The 14,600-nt window shown below is 43.6% G+C and overlaps 1 protein-coding gene across 9 annotated transcripts in view; it reads right to left on the bottom strand.

Moving 5' to 3' along the window:
- The window catches only part of ATXN1 (ataxin 1), a 221,985-nt gene that overhangs the window by 150,852 nt on the left and 56,533 nt on the right, over nucleotides 1-14,600 (bottom strand). For 8 of the 9 annotated variants that reach the window (XM_082328802.1, XM_082328800.1, XM_082328803.1 and 5 more), the window contains one exon: nucleotides 8,350-8,474. The gene's annotated coding sequence lies outside the window, so the exon portion shown is untranslated. Of the gene's footprint in view, nucleotides 1-8,349; nucleotides 8,475-8,917; nucleotides 8,937-14,600 lie in introns of those variants that run through there. The other variant, XM_082328806.1, reaches the window with a different exon arrangement.

Below are 14,600 nucleotides of genomic sequence, written 5' to 3'. Positions count from 1 at the left end.
CTCCTGCTCTTCCAAGCTTGCGAAGCAGGTTTTCACTCAGCTGCCCTCGCCTGCCAGCATGAGGAGCAGTGCATGGAAGCTGGAAAGAAGAGCTCATGAGCACCAGCCACCAGGAGAGCAGGGCTTTGTCACTAGAAACCCAAGGTGGAAAAGCATGCTGTGTGTCTTATTTAGTTCAAAGCCGAAATGTTTCTGTCTAGGATGTCTGTTTGTATCTCAAGTCACAAAGAAGCCATTAGTACCAATAATGTGTTATTACGGGGGCGTCAGCAGAGACTCTGCAGCTAAGGTTAATTTGAGATGCATAATTTAAAGCAGAACTAAAATCCCTCCATTTCACACTTTAATGACTGAATTCAAATCATTCTTCAAATTTGACACAGCAGCTCTTAAGGGGACACTTGCACTTTTTCCTTTTCTTTCTTTTCAGACAATTTTAAGTAAAATACCAGGTATGTGTTGCAGAAGAAAAATGTACAGATCCTGCTTTTACGATCACTTTAGCCTGTTTCCCTCTCACATTTCTTTTCAGCAGCTTCATACTTCACACATTCATTCTGACATGTCAGAATATGCCTGATACAGACCACTTCTGCAATTTAAAAAAACCCCACAATACTCAGAGTTAAAAATTTCACTCATCATATCCCCAGTGATTTTGCCAAGAACAGCTGACAACACTGCTTATCTTAAACATACCACATCACTTAGGTAACACTAGTACCCGCACAATTCTCTGTACTTAGTATTTCTACTCTCAACCTCCTGCTAATATATGTAAGAGTCATAATCCTTGTTTTTCACACAGAAAACTGAGGCAAAGACAGAAGGATGCTGTGGTTCAACAAGTGCTTCAAGCTGGTCCGAGTCTCCCAAATCCACTGATAATTTGTTTTGTCAGGCAACTTCCCTTAGCACAGCTGATAAAACACAGAAAATAATCAAGCAGAAACTCATCACAACATAACCAAGCGGCACGATAGGGAGATCTCCATGCTGCTGAAGCGGAGGTGCAACACCTCTCTATCAAACACCTCCTGCCTTTTACTGCGGATTCTTCAATAAAGCTCACGTAATGTTACCAAAATGCATAGAAACATACGATTTTTGTCACCCAACACAACTCAATTTGGTTCTGAATTTTCAAGAAATCCCAGTTCAAGCACACAGACATTCTTTGGAAAACTGCCCTCTAAAAATGGCAATGGAATTGCACAAGGGGGGGAAGAAAAAAAAAAAAAAGAAAATTCCAAGAAATCTTTGACTCATCCATTGTTATTCATCAGGTTTTTGGAGCAGAGAATGGAATGCCGTCAAGCTAAAATTGACAGCACTATTTTCTGATCTCTAAGTGATGTCAATCCTTCACAAAGCCACAAATGCTGTGAAAATTTTTCTCTGCAAAATTCTAAGAATGACTCTTAAATTTTGTTGGGGGGAGGGGGGGAGGAAAAAACAGAGCTAAAAGAGGCACTTGAAATTAAACTCCTACGTAGGTGTGCTTTTGAATACTGAGAGTATTAGGCTTCACAGCTTTGTGCTATCTGTGACTCAGGCTTGCTGCCACAGGTGTCAAGAGACCCAGGACCTATCTGGAGCTCTGCAGAAACCTGCTGGTTTGTGATTTTTTATTTTTTTTTTACTATATAGTAAAAAATCCACCCTCAAAGGCAAAAAACAAGCTTTTGCACTCAGTACAGACCTGAATCTTTTTAGTCGACTGATTTTACTGTCCAGTTAACCTTCACCTAGCAAAGCACATTTTTCTGCTGTTTACTTCTTAAGGTTTTCAGAACAACACAATGTCAACTAAGTCTAACAGCCGAAATGGCTTCCATAAAGTTCTGAGAATAACACATCTATTCTGGCATGCCAACACACTATTTTTAATTGTAGCTCATTAAAGATGTAATAGAAGAAGAATTATATTCACTTCCAGCACTGTTCTGTCAATGCAGTGAGATAATAATGATGCTATATCGTACATAAAGCAATATTTATGCGTAGTGGTTTAGGTAATCTAATGGAAAGGCAGAAAGCAGTGATTCACTCCTGGTTCTATCTGTTGCTGCAACACAGCTTTTGCCTGTTGCAGGCCCCAAGCAGATATACAGAGCGACTGGTTTCAAACATTAGTAAAACAGAGACCTGGAAAATGAAAAAAGACAAGTCAGTTGAAATGCTGAACAAAAAAAAAAAAAAAATCTGGATTGCAGACGAGAAGTACTTTACAGAGCAGTGTACAAATGCAGGCCTCTGAGGTAATTTAAACCAAATGCAGACTGAAACTGAAGTAGTTTGGTGAGTCAGCACAGTAAAAGGACACTAAAATTACACATGAGAACAGTGCAATCCTTTTTGTATACACACTGTGTTTTATTCCAAATTTACCAGAAAACAAACTAATTGCCTACTTTGTATTGTGCCTCCTTCGCCTCCTTTTGGACTCGCCCTCTACCTTCCAGAAACAAACTGTGTGCAGGCCAACTAGCTGTGAACTCCGATGTCTAGGACTTTAATTTCCCTTTTGCAAAAATTGCATCTCCAGACCATGACAACGTTAATAAACAATCATTGGCATGAATGCTACTGACCATCTTCCAAGTTACGATTACTTTCCTCTGGAAATAAAATTTTAAAAAATTAATAGCCAAAACCGTGGAGAATCATTACAGGCTCTGACAATGATAAGTGCCTCCCAGATTCTGCCATCCCAGAGGTTTCAGCCACCTACGGCTTGGTACAGACGCTAAATACGCTTACCATCAGTCAAAGAAAGGCTTAGCTGCATATCTGCCTCAAACATTTTTAAAACCATAGCCATTTTTAAACTTACAAAGCAATTTTCATCTTCATTTTCATCTCATTCTTGCCTCATATTTTCACAAGAACGTAATTCTGTGAAAGCCACAACAATTGCTTGTTCAACAGAGACTGCCACTCTCTGAAGTGCTTTCTGAGATCGATTTGTACGGACAGACGTGGGTAGAAATGAATAATCCAAAAATATCCACAATAGATAATGAGCAGAGTCTAGGAAAAAAAAATACCACGTACTGCAAATGCAGCCCAAATTGGAACGAATGCCTACAGTAGCAACAGCACAGTAAGAGCAAAATGTTATTGTACATTACTGGCATGCAGCCCATAATTACAAAAAATACTGCAGTATTCCACAGTAACAGCGTAAAATATTATCATTTCAAACAAAGCAGCTGCAGCACCCTGCCCACAGCAACCACGCCACAGACAGCCAAGGGAAGAGAGGACGGCTGGCTGCCGAAGGACTCCTGCTTCAGAGAGCGGGTGGGCCACGGGGTCCGTGAGCCCTCGGGCACGGCTTCTCCTCGCACCCACTGCTCCCCCCCGTTGGGGCACGAAGGACTGCTGCTCAGCAGCAAAGGGCTCCCACGTGGGCTCCAGCTGCCGTGCGCGCTAGCAGCGGGAAAGCACACTGCTCGCTCCACGTTTGAGCTTTTGCCGTAGCGTGCTTTCAGCTGAATTTGCATTTTCACAGTGTCTCGGATTCAATAAAATCCTCCCCATTCCAGCTTCTCTGCGCTAACCCCTGTGTCGCCCGGCCCCCTCTAACACTCTGACAATATGTTTTAACAGTGGGACAGCAAGAGGCTCCCAAGCATCAGCTGGCATATGCTGCCGCTACAATGGCTATCATTTGCCTCCCCAGATAGTTGCTCTGCTACGCATCAGCAAAACGTGAGACAACGTGCACACGAGTTTATTGGCAGTGCTCTTCTCAACTGCTCTATCCAAGGACCGCCAGCACAGAGCACAGCACCACCAGGGCAAACAGAAAAACACGAAAAGTTACAATTAAAGTCCTCCTGCTCACTGTCACGCACAGCACACAAATCAGTAGCCCTAGCTCATCATTTGTAGAAATAACATCTATCACATTTGGTTTCTACACGGATCATGAATGAAAAAAGGCCAGCTAAGGAGCCACGTATTTTCTCCAAACTTTATGCACTAGCAGAACTAGCAATGAGAGGAAAAGAAACGCAGAACCCTGAACAGTGAGGTTAGCGGAGAAGGAAACTCTGTTCAAATGAAAGATAGTTATTTCCAACTCACGCTTCCTATACAGGCTATGAACAGTACAGATTCTCCGGACGAATCTGCAAAGCCTGAGCTTTGCCTCAGCTATCAATGCTGCCTCAGGTATTTGGCATCTCCCCGCAGTTCGACAACTCTGAAATTAAGTTTGAAATACACAACATCAGCTGTTTGGGCAGTATCTTTTAGAGATGTTCGGATCACCATGAAAACTGTTTTGCGTACTGCCAACCAGAAAGATGACGTTTTTAGGAGGGAGCAAATTAACTGTCATACTAAATACTTCCCAGTTCACCAGCACTTCTTGTCTTTCCCATACCAGCTTTCTCTGCCAAACAGAAAGGGGACTGTAGTGTATATATATGCAATATACATGCAATAAACTGCAGTAACATACGCAGCAGATTGAAATACTGCATTTTTGTATCCTCATAAGCCATTCATTCACATAACCAGATGCCTTTCTAGCAAATGCACAGCTGGAGACTGAAAAGCCCTAAAAATGTTGTGTCCAAGGGCAAAGGAGAAGAGGGAGAATAAGAACAGAGTCCCATATCTAGCAAGGAAAGAAAAGTTTACGCTTTATGAATTTCTTGTCTACAATGCCGTAATTTTTAATGTCTGTAATTCAGCTATGGTATCACGAGAGAGGCTTTTTAGGAGGTGGGGAGTCCAGCCACTGTGGCCTGGTTTGCTCCATGCCAGGCCGATCAACTGTTTCTTAGTGTCCGTGAAACTTCAAGGTCCCAACTGCAAAGCCTCCACCATGACTCCAAAGACCTTCATCCAGAAGGGAGGTCTAACTCCTCAGAAGATAAACTCCGCTAGAAAAAAAGCATAGGGCTGTATAACAGTAATCATACCACAAAGGCCCCTCTCCACTCCGTGAGTTAGTGTGTCCTGGCCATTGGCTTGGAGAAAATGGCTGGTGTGCTTTCACAGTAACCTTCTAAGGCAGAGGAGAACGGTGGGTGAGAAAAAGGCAAGAACTTGTTTAAAAGCCTCAATTTAAAACCTCTGGCTACTCCCATTTTTTGGAGTAAGTTAAAACCACTCTCTTCTAGAAACTGTGTGAACAACTGACTTCAGATCTGGATCCCGCCTTTTGCAAAGCTGCTGGTGGGCTTGGATCCAAGGCTTTGGTTCAAGCTCTTATCTACTCCATACTAAAATGACTTATACCATACGTCCTTTATAATAAATAGCCTCACAGTGAGGAAGCACAGTATTGGCATGGTTCATATTTACATCACTCTTTTGAAAGCCAATGCACGTGGTTTAAGGAAAGTGTTGGAAATACTACAGCTTTCGAATATTTTGCCTTACGTGGTTTACAGCCAGCATAGTCAACGGCTGTGTAAGCTTCACCCATTTTCATGTGACGTGCTAAGCAATGCGAGCCCCAGGTAATGCCCGCCAGAGCTGAGCAAATGGGCATGTCAGCAGCGGCACAGGCACGGCCACGTCCCATCGCAACAGTGCCCTGGGCTGTGCCACCGCACCCTCCCGGCTCTCTGCAGCGAAGGTCTCCGTTCTCTGGCCCCACCACCTCCTCTTTACAAAGGCTCACACACAATTACAGAAACAAATGAACAATTCCATTATGTGCCTGGCAGCCCGTGCACTTTCCTTCTGATTCACAATAGAGGCGCCCCATTGGAAAGATCCATATATGGGGGAGGGGGGGAAATCTAAGCTAGTCTCCAGCAAGCACACATTATCAAAGCCTCATTTCCACTTAACACAAGTTGCTTTGGGAACTAATGCAGCTGACTTGAGGGGAAAAACACAAACAAACAAACAACCTCTTTTTCCATTAGCTAGAGGGAAGAAAGAAAAAAGAAGGGAAAAAAAAAAATCAAACCGGTGCCATCTTTGTTGAAGAGCTCCATGAAACTAATGGTTTAAGAGAGTTGAGGAGCATGGACGGGGGACAATTTGTGACTGATCACTGCCATCTGAACATGGCATGCTGACAGCTGAAAGAAGAGCAGAGAAAAGCAAAACAAAACAGGCATGTGTTTAATCTGGGCAGGCTCAGTCCCCTGTATTCACTCCCAGTGAATAATACAAGGCAGGAGAAAGTTGGTCCCTCTGCCTGCTCAGCTCAGCACCCATGTAACTCCCTGGTATGCAGCACAGGACCTTCTCCGGGCACAAAAAAGGGGCCGTTATTTCTTCACATGCTGAAAAAATAATCAAGAAAGGGCAGGAGTAGCAGTACAATTTAATATATCTTAAACTGTGTCTTTCGTCACCAAAGAACTTCCCGTTCTTTAATACTCTGCCAATGAGCTCCTGCACTCTCTGATACAAAGAAAACTAAACAAGATTCGACAATTTTGTGACTGCAACGGAGTGCTGATCAAATGATTATAAAGGCCACACAGATACTACGAAGATACCTTGCCCCTGAACTTCAGCGTGCACTTCCTCAGAGAGCAACAAGAAGGCAGCTGTGAAAGGAAAATCACGCACATTTTCCTGGTCTGACGTCAACGAAAAAAAGACAGGAATAAAAGTGTTTTGATTTATGCTCTGCAGAGCTGATAAGGAATGCTTGCCACCAGGAGAATGTGATGGAGAGAAAGCAAAGATGGGCTGAGAGTGATCACACATGGGTCACAGTGGTGCACTTCTCCCTCTCTCACCTGTTTGGCCAGGACTCCCACCCTATGCCTGAAACAGGGCTCGCTCCAGAGAGCAAGGCATTTGCCTACCTGAGCCGCAGGGATGGGAGAGACAGGGCAGGGTAAGAACCGAGGCCCCTAAAGGCCATACAGCAGCAGTTTCAAACAGATTTGCATTAATACCTCATTTCACAACTACAAAAATCACCTCAGACTCCTACTGAAAGAGTCTTATATTCCTGTTTGGGCTCACAGTACCTAGTGCAAGACCTGCACGTAAAAAGGAGTTGGCTACACTGATTTGCAAAAGTTTGGAACTTTTTGGATAAATCACTACAAACGCCTACAGGACTATTACAATTTCCCAAGCAGTGGCTCTTGTCCACTGACCAGAAAGGAAATATTTAGCTCCCTGCAGCGAGCCTGTTGATTTCAAAAGAAACTTAATAGCTCTATTCCTACAAAGTAAATACAGAGCAGTCACCAGGGGCCGGCTATGCTCTCCTCTCTTTGGAAACCTGGTAAGCAACAAATGTCTGCAAATGCCACCAGCCAAAGCGTTTTGATATTCTGCACATTTGTAGGATTGTATCCCCTGCTTCTTCCATGTTATGTGGGTCTTTCTGATTCTGCAGGTTTCTTACAGTAATTTTGTCTCCTTCAACACACTCGTGGGGCAGAACAGAGTAAATAATTTGAAATTTTTATTTAAGAAAGAGGCTGGTGGTTTTTAGCTCTCATCTATGCAGCATTTTCAGTGGTTAAAAGTTTTACAACTGTAACATTTTCCTAGACAAAAAAGACTCAGAGGTCATTCTTTTCTAATAAGAAATGAAAACAAAAAAATGAAGACTAGAGGGGAAAAGGTGAGCTTTTCCCTGCAACTCATGATTGCCTTTATTTAAAAAAATTATTAACTCAGGACAACACAATTCGACCTCACTCGGGGAACTCTTAGTTCAGCTGCTATTCAAATAGCCAAGTGCAATTTGCAACTCTAGTTATGAAAGGGGACATTATTTTCTTTCTACTTTTAACTCTACTTGTTCAAAGACACACTGATGAAGCAATTAAGGCAGATATATTATTAAAGCTGGTGTAGAATTTACAGGCTCTGTTAAGAAGTTTGGTATTTCAATGAGGTGTTTAAACTAAAAAATGAGAACTATGTATTTAATACAAAAATATCACTTAAGAATGCTGTAAAATCAGATTACTCATGACATTATCACCAACAGTAAGAGAATTGTATATGCATTTTTCTGGCTGTGTGCTGTATGTTCTTCAATAGCCGCCTTCTGCAGAGTTCCCATATGATATAGATTCCAAACTTGGAAATATTTAGGCACATGCCTAACTTTCAGGGAGAATAGCCTCATTGATTTAAACAGGGTTTAACCCTTAGAAATGTCAGAATGATTGCCTGTTCACGGGATCGGACCTCATGGGGCCCATTTTGAAAAAGATAAGTGCATTACATATTTTTACTGCTGTTTCTAGGTTTGCCATTGAAGTTCTCTCCCTCCCTCTTCCATCTGTTTTTATTGCCTTCAACAGAAATATCACGACACTCCAAGGTAAATAATGATTAATTTTATTACAAACTAACTGTAACTTATGACAAGACCCTCGAATCACTTACCTCAAATCATATGAGTGTTTCAAGATGCAATTGTAAATCTCCTTTTTTCCCCTCTTTCACAGGAGATGTTGCAGCCTTTTTTTTCTGATGTTTTGCATTAGAACTCTTTCCCTGTGGTCCAGGATCTTAAACAAAAACAAAACAAGAAACTCTCAGAATGAAAATGTCATTTCAAGCAATCGGTGGGTGGCTCAGGGGAAATCCCTGACCTTTCTCCGATGTATATTTCATTATCTAAAGCAAGTGTGATAACTCCCCCCAGCAGAATGCTCTTTTGTGGGCTGTACTTAAAAAAAAAGAAACAACACACAAAACAAAACACCAAAAAACCACTACTTTAGACCACTCAAAAAACGTGTTGTTTTTAAAATCTGCAAGGTAGTACACTACAAAGTATTCATTTAAAGCACAATCCAGTATATACCAGACTCCACAAATTTATGAAGGGGAAAAGGGAAGAAAGCCCAGAGACACAAATCAGAAGAAAAATCAGTATGTAAAGTATCAAACTGTTACACAGGAGAGCAATCATTGGTGTTATTATTATTACTACTACTACTGTTATTACCACTAGTAATGCATATATGGCCACCTCCCTAAATCTTCGCTGAGTTACTGTAGTATTTCTGTAGCAGCGGCGTGGGGGAAGTAGTAGCCGTGCATGGAGAAGCAATGCAGCGTTAGCACTACAAAACCCAGCCCAGCTGATGAGAGAGGAAGGAAGGGAGGAGGAGCAATGAAGCAAATGAGTAAGAGAAACTGGCAGGTCTCTAATACAATCAATTTTGACATTCTCCACCACCACCAAAAAAGGGCTGAAGGGTTTTGAATTTTCAGCGAGTGCTGCTACCAGAACGCTTTCTCACCGCCCTCTGTTTCGCCCTCCTCCCTCGCCTGTACCTGCAGCAAGGCAGGCCAGGAGCTGGCTGGGTATGTAAACCTCCAAACCAGGCTCTGTCAGCAGGAAAATCCCCTGGCTATGAGAAGCAAACGCTGCCAGCCAGTGCAGAGTTCACTTTCCCTCTGAGAGCACTGTCTTGCATTTGCATGGCCCCTCCGGATTACAGGCATCCCAGTTATTTCTCTACAAACAATCTTTAGGGCCAACAACTATATTCATTCTTGCTCTGTAAAAAGCCTGAAAGACAAACCATTCCCAGGGGCTACACCTGTGACTATCCCCATTGAAGCCAACAAACTTTCACACCTTGACAAAGAGGAGGATTTGACCTTGCGTGCATGCAAGCCAGATCGCTTTGGTTTTCTTCCTCAGCTAGGACAGACATTCAGCTCTGAATAATATTTTCCATTGCTTTTAATTAAGAAACGGAGACGTTATCCACAGCCTTCTGTGGCTGTACGTACTTCAGAAAATACCACCTTTCCAAAAGCGGTCAGAAATTCAAAGAGTACAGCTTTCTACATCACAGTTTATTCCCACAGACACCCCTGGAGAAAACCACCCAAAACTCAGAGCAAAGACCAACACACAAAAAAGGGGGAAAGTGGGCTTCCCTTGACACCTGCACAGAGGCCGCACCCACTTCACCGCTCCCCGAAGCTGCTTATGGTAGGAACAAATCCAAAATACTCCATTTGAACTATCCTGCTCCCCCACTCCACCATGCTGGTTCTTGCTTACGTGGTGTTGCTGCTTGCTTCAAGGAGCCTGCTCTCACTCAACGTGAGTAAAGGTTGCAACAGCCAAGCCTACAGACTTGCAGGGAGGGGACAAAGCCCTCTAAAGCTGCGACACAAATCCAGAGAAGGCTGGAAGTTCAGAGTGAAATGAGGACACTCTGACCATGACTCATGCCACCTAGAAACCATTCTTAAATTAAAGAAAAAGTGTTAAAGGGATTATTTTACAGAGTGTCACCCTGCTGAATCAACTAGGTTCTGCCTCTTATTTTTTTCCCCGACTCAAATACAAGGTGGCTGGGGACTCTATTTTAAGATCAAAATCAGCATAAAATCCTCCTGTTCTCACTTACATACTTACATTTTTTAATGCTCTGTTTAAAGAGACAAATAGTGCTGTCTGATGGACAGACTCCTAGCTATCCTCCAGGCTTTTTGCATGACCTATGGGCGAATGCTATGTGACACTTCCTGAAGGGCTGAAATAGCTCTGAATGACACTTGAGCTTCTACAGTGCAACTAAAGTATGAGAGCTTGGCTCCTAAGGCACATTGTCACTTAACCCCAATTTTCCCATGCCTCAGTTTCCCCTTCCTCTACAGCAAAGATAATGGTATTCCCCCATCTCAGAGGGCTGATGCACTGAACACAACACCCATGCTGATTTAGTGGATAATCTGGTAGTGCAGACAAAGTTATAGATCTCTCAGCTCATGTGAGGCTGAAACTTCACGTCCACAGAAAAAGACCCTGTGAACCAAAACAAGAAGTGAGTCATCAGCATGTCCCTCAGACTGTTTTGCTGGATAGTCATTTCACTAGTACGACTCCCTTCTCCTGGGTGCTCCCAGCAAGCGTGGGGGAAACTGAATGGATTCACTGTAGTCACACAACAGCTTTACAGCTGCTGAAAAAAGGGCCTATTGTAGCCCTGCATTTTACTATCTTGAGTAGCATACATTAATTTGCTGTACAGCTTCCATTACCCATCTGATCCTTACAGAAACAGGAGCAGCAAATAAGGGTTTGCCAAATGAAGAGAGATTTAACTGTGACAGAGGAAATTTTTTTATTTTCTAAAAAAAGGGTAACAATTTATACAGCAGATGATGAAACAATAAAAATTCAGTGTAACAAAAATACTTTAAACTGGTTCTGCCCTCTTCCCCCCCCCATCATGATACTGTGAACCAAATTTCACGATCAGAAAGCAGCGGCAGGCCTGCCATATGCACGTGTGCTCTTCCTGCAGTCACTGCCCACTCATGGCTTACACCTCTGTGCATTTATGGTATTTGCTCAGTAACCTGAATAGTATCAAAAACCACTGTGAACTCTTAATACAGAACTATTCAGTCATACATACAAAGCCTCACTCAACAGTCAGATATGCTGGACTTTGCAAAATTACATGCAAGTAAACTTGACAGCCCATTTCTAAATGTCTTGATTTTTTTCCGTAGTGTCTGGGCTCGAGTTAGGGAGGAAGGACAGTCCTGAATTAAGCACATTCCTCCCAGCATTCAACTACTCCACTCTTCCCCTTCTAGAGAAATGAATGCAGTGTCAAACAAATTAAAGGAGTATTTTTTCAGCTCTCTCATTCTTCCCGGTGCAATAAATGAGGCAGGGCTTGGCTTCTCTAGCCCCCAGCAGAGCAAAATGAAGGCTCACTCTGAAGTACAAATCCCCCTTCCTCCTCCCATACACGCAGTGTTAACCCTGCCAGCTGCAAAGAAGCTGAATTCAGCCAGGGTCCCCTGAAAACAGCAGCATATCACACCTGCAGCGTGCTGTACTGCTAACCCCCAAGAATTAAACGATGGTTGATCAGCACACATCTCCCCAAAATGCAGTACATCCCTCAAAAGCTACGAGACTGGACAAAAATCACAGGGTTGTTTTCTCTGCCTTCTGGCTTTGGAGCCCACAAGAACGCCACAGGTGCTGTGCTGGTCTGCACTCAGAAGGCAGAAGTATTTTGCTTTTCAGTGAAAACCAAGATAGACAATACCCCTTGCCTTGGCAGTCTGGGACCTTAAGAAAACCTCAAATATCACAAGAGTAGCAGCCCGATAAAATGCCACCTGTGGGACCCCTCTTTTCCCTCAGCCTTCCTTCATTTCGCAGTGGTGCCGCTCTCAAAAGGCCGATGGAGCTGAATAGACTGAGCTGATTTTCCATTCTAGTCAGCTTGTACATTTGCTACGTTAGCATGACTTGACTGATCAAAACTGATGAAAAACCATGGCAGTGGAAACAAAGAATCAAGTGAAGAAATGAAACGAAACCCCAGGACAAACTACAGAGAAAGATTCGGCTCCTATTTTTTGGATTTGGGCAGGCTTGTCCACATCAAAGCCTGGACAACACCGCCATGGTGCTATCACACGTGATGGGACGGGGCCAAGGCCAGATCAGAGCAAAGTGGATTGCTAAAATACGATTTCATTTTGGGACTGGCTACGAAGGATGGAGAAATGGCGGCAGCGGGCTCTCTGCGCACCTCCTGTCACAGGGGCAGGGACTCTTCTCCCCAGTCTCGCAGAAACGGGCCTGCTGCCCTCCCTTCCTCTGCCTAGGATCTGGCACCCTCAGGCACATGTTCCCACTTGGTATTTACTCTTTTTCTTGCCTTCTGCTCGTAAACACGAACACCATAAAGTTCTCTCTTAACAGCCAAGAGTGACTTTACCGCGTGATTTTTGGAGCTAGGGCTGCCGGCCCTCACTGACTGCCCCTGTGCCTTGACGCAGCCCGTTTATCACTAAAAGGTGACGCAGAGCCACGCTCTCTGGCTTACTCAGAGGGGTGTTAGGTCTTTCCAAGTCGTAATCACCCCAGCCTCACCAGGTGCTGACCTCGGGCTCTCCCTGGCACCCTCCGAAGTGCCTCCTTGTCCCAGCGTCCGAGCACGGCACGAAGGCCCGAGAGGGACGGAGTGCCCGATGAGCCAGCGGCCTCGCCCCGCGGCAGGCGACCCTGCCACACGACTGCCGGCGCTCACCACGGCGCAACCCTCCTCGGCTCCCGCCTTCCGAAAAATGAGTGTGCCGAGGGATGAAGAGCTGGATACCATCCACCCACCCTCTCTCACTGGCCGAGCCGGTCTGGACGGTAATATCCTTTTGTAAAACTTCCATGATTTCCCCATGAAACGCAACAGGTGAGTGTGTCTCTCTACTAAAGGGCACTTTTCTAGTTTAGAGAGAGATGTTAAGAAAATGAAGTATGGCATGATTTGCAATGTCCAGATACATTCTGGGCTCTTCAAATGAAGGGTTCTAGAAAAAAGAACAAATTTCGTGTTCTTTGGGACAAATGAGTCTGGTATCTTTTCCTATTACTTTCTGCTATACTTACTCAGCTCACCTACCTTCTAACTATATGAGGTTGGATTTTGAGATGTAGTTGTTTGCTGCTATATAGAAAGATTGAACAATTAATATTCCTTATACATATATATATATATATGCCTCAGCAGAAACCTGTGGCGACCTTTGTTGCAGGAAGCTTTGGAGCCTACCCATAAGCTTTTTTTAGAACACAAATTTGACTAAGCCACAACCAGCTCGACACCACTGTAGTTTTGGTCTTACTTTTTGAGATCAGCAAGACTATGCCAGCAGCTTGGCCAGCAACTAAAATGTTCCAGGCTGAGGAGCAAATGTTGTCCTCTGCCTGGATTCAGTGAGCTGGTTGGCTACAAAAGCCAACCAGCTTTTGTAGCCAAATCTACTCTTTCAACCAAGGAGAGACAGGGCACTGAGAAAGATGAAGCTTTTGTGTAAGTCTACTTGTCCAGACTTTTCTTTTTTTAAAAAAAAAAAAAAAACAAAAAACCAAAAAACCAAAAAAAAACAATGTTGTACTACTGCTTCTGTCATCTCTACTTCTACTTCCTTTTCTTCAGCACAAATCATAACATGAGCACTTCAGCAAGTACCAGGTTTGGTAGTAGGCTCTTTGGGCTGCCAGCTGTCAGATCCAGAAAGCAGGACTGTCACATCTGCCAGACTGGCTCTCACACCTACTCTCTAAGGTAACATCATATATTTTTCCAAGTCATGCTAGCAATAATATGACATTACATCTCACCACACCATATGTTCCTTCTCTGCCTCAGGACAGAGAAGGACACACACCAAAAAGAGCCTACACACCTTTAAATAAAGGATGCCCAGCCAGTGTCTTACGATGTCCGATAGCCTCAGTTCAGTGCAGTACCTGACCACCCTCTTTAATGTAAGGGCATGAGCACCATCTCCAGTGGCACACGTTCCTGTCAGCAAGTCACGCACAAACTGCTAGACACGGGTCATTACCGGTTAAGCATCTAACGTGCACTTGGCATTGTATATGCTCCTTAAAGAAGATACGATCCTTCTTTCGGTAGAAGATTTCTTCTTTCTAACTTCTCAAAACAGCCTTCCTTCTTTGAGGCCTACCCACACCAACCTTCCCCTTTCAGTAATAACTACGAAGAAAAGGGAAGAAAGAACATGAAGAAAGAAAAATTATGAAACGTGTTTTACTAACTGGTACAACTACAAGACCAGATCACTGAAGTACACCTTTCTTTCCATCCCTTCATCCCACAAGGTCCCTA

The sequence above is a fragment of the Platalea leucorodia genome, assembly GCF_965183815.1.
Source record: "Platalea leucorodia genome assembly, chromosome: 1".
NCBI lineage: Eukaryota > Metazoa > Chordata > Aves > Pelecaniformes > Threskiornithidae > Platalea > Platalea leucorodia.
This window is presented reverse-complemented; position numbering and strand designations above follow the sequence as displayed.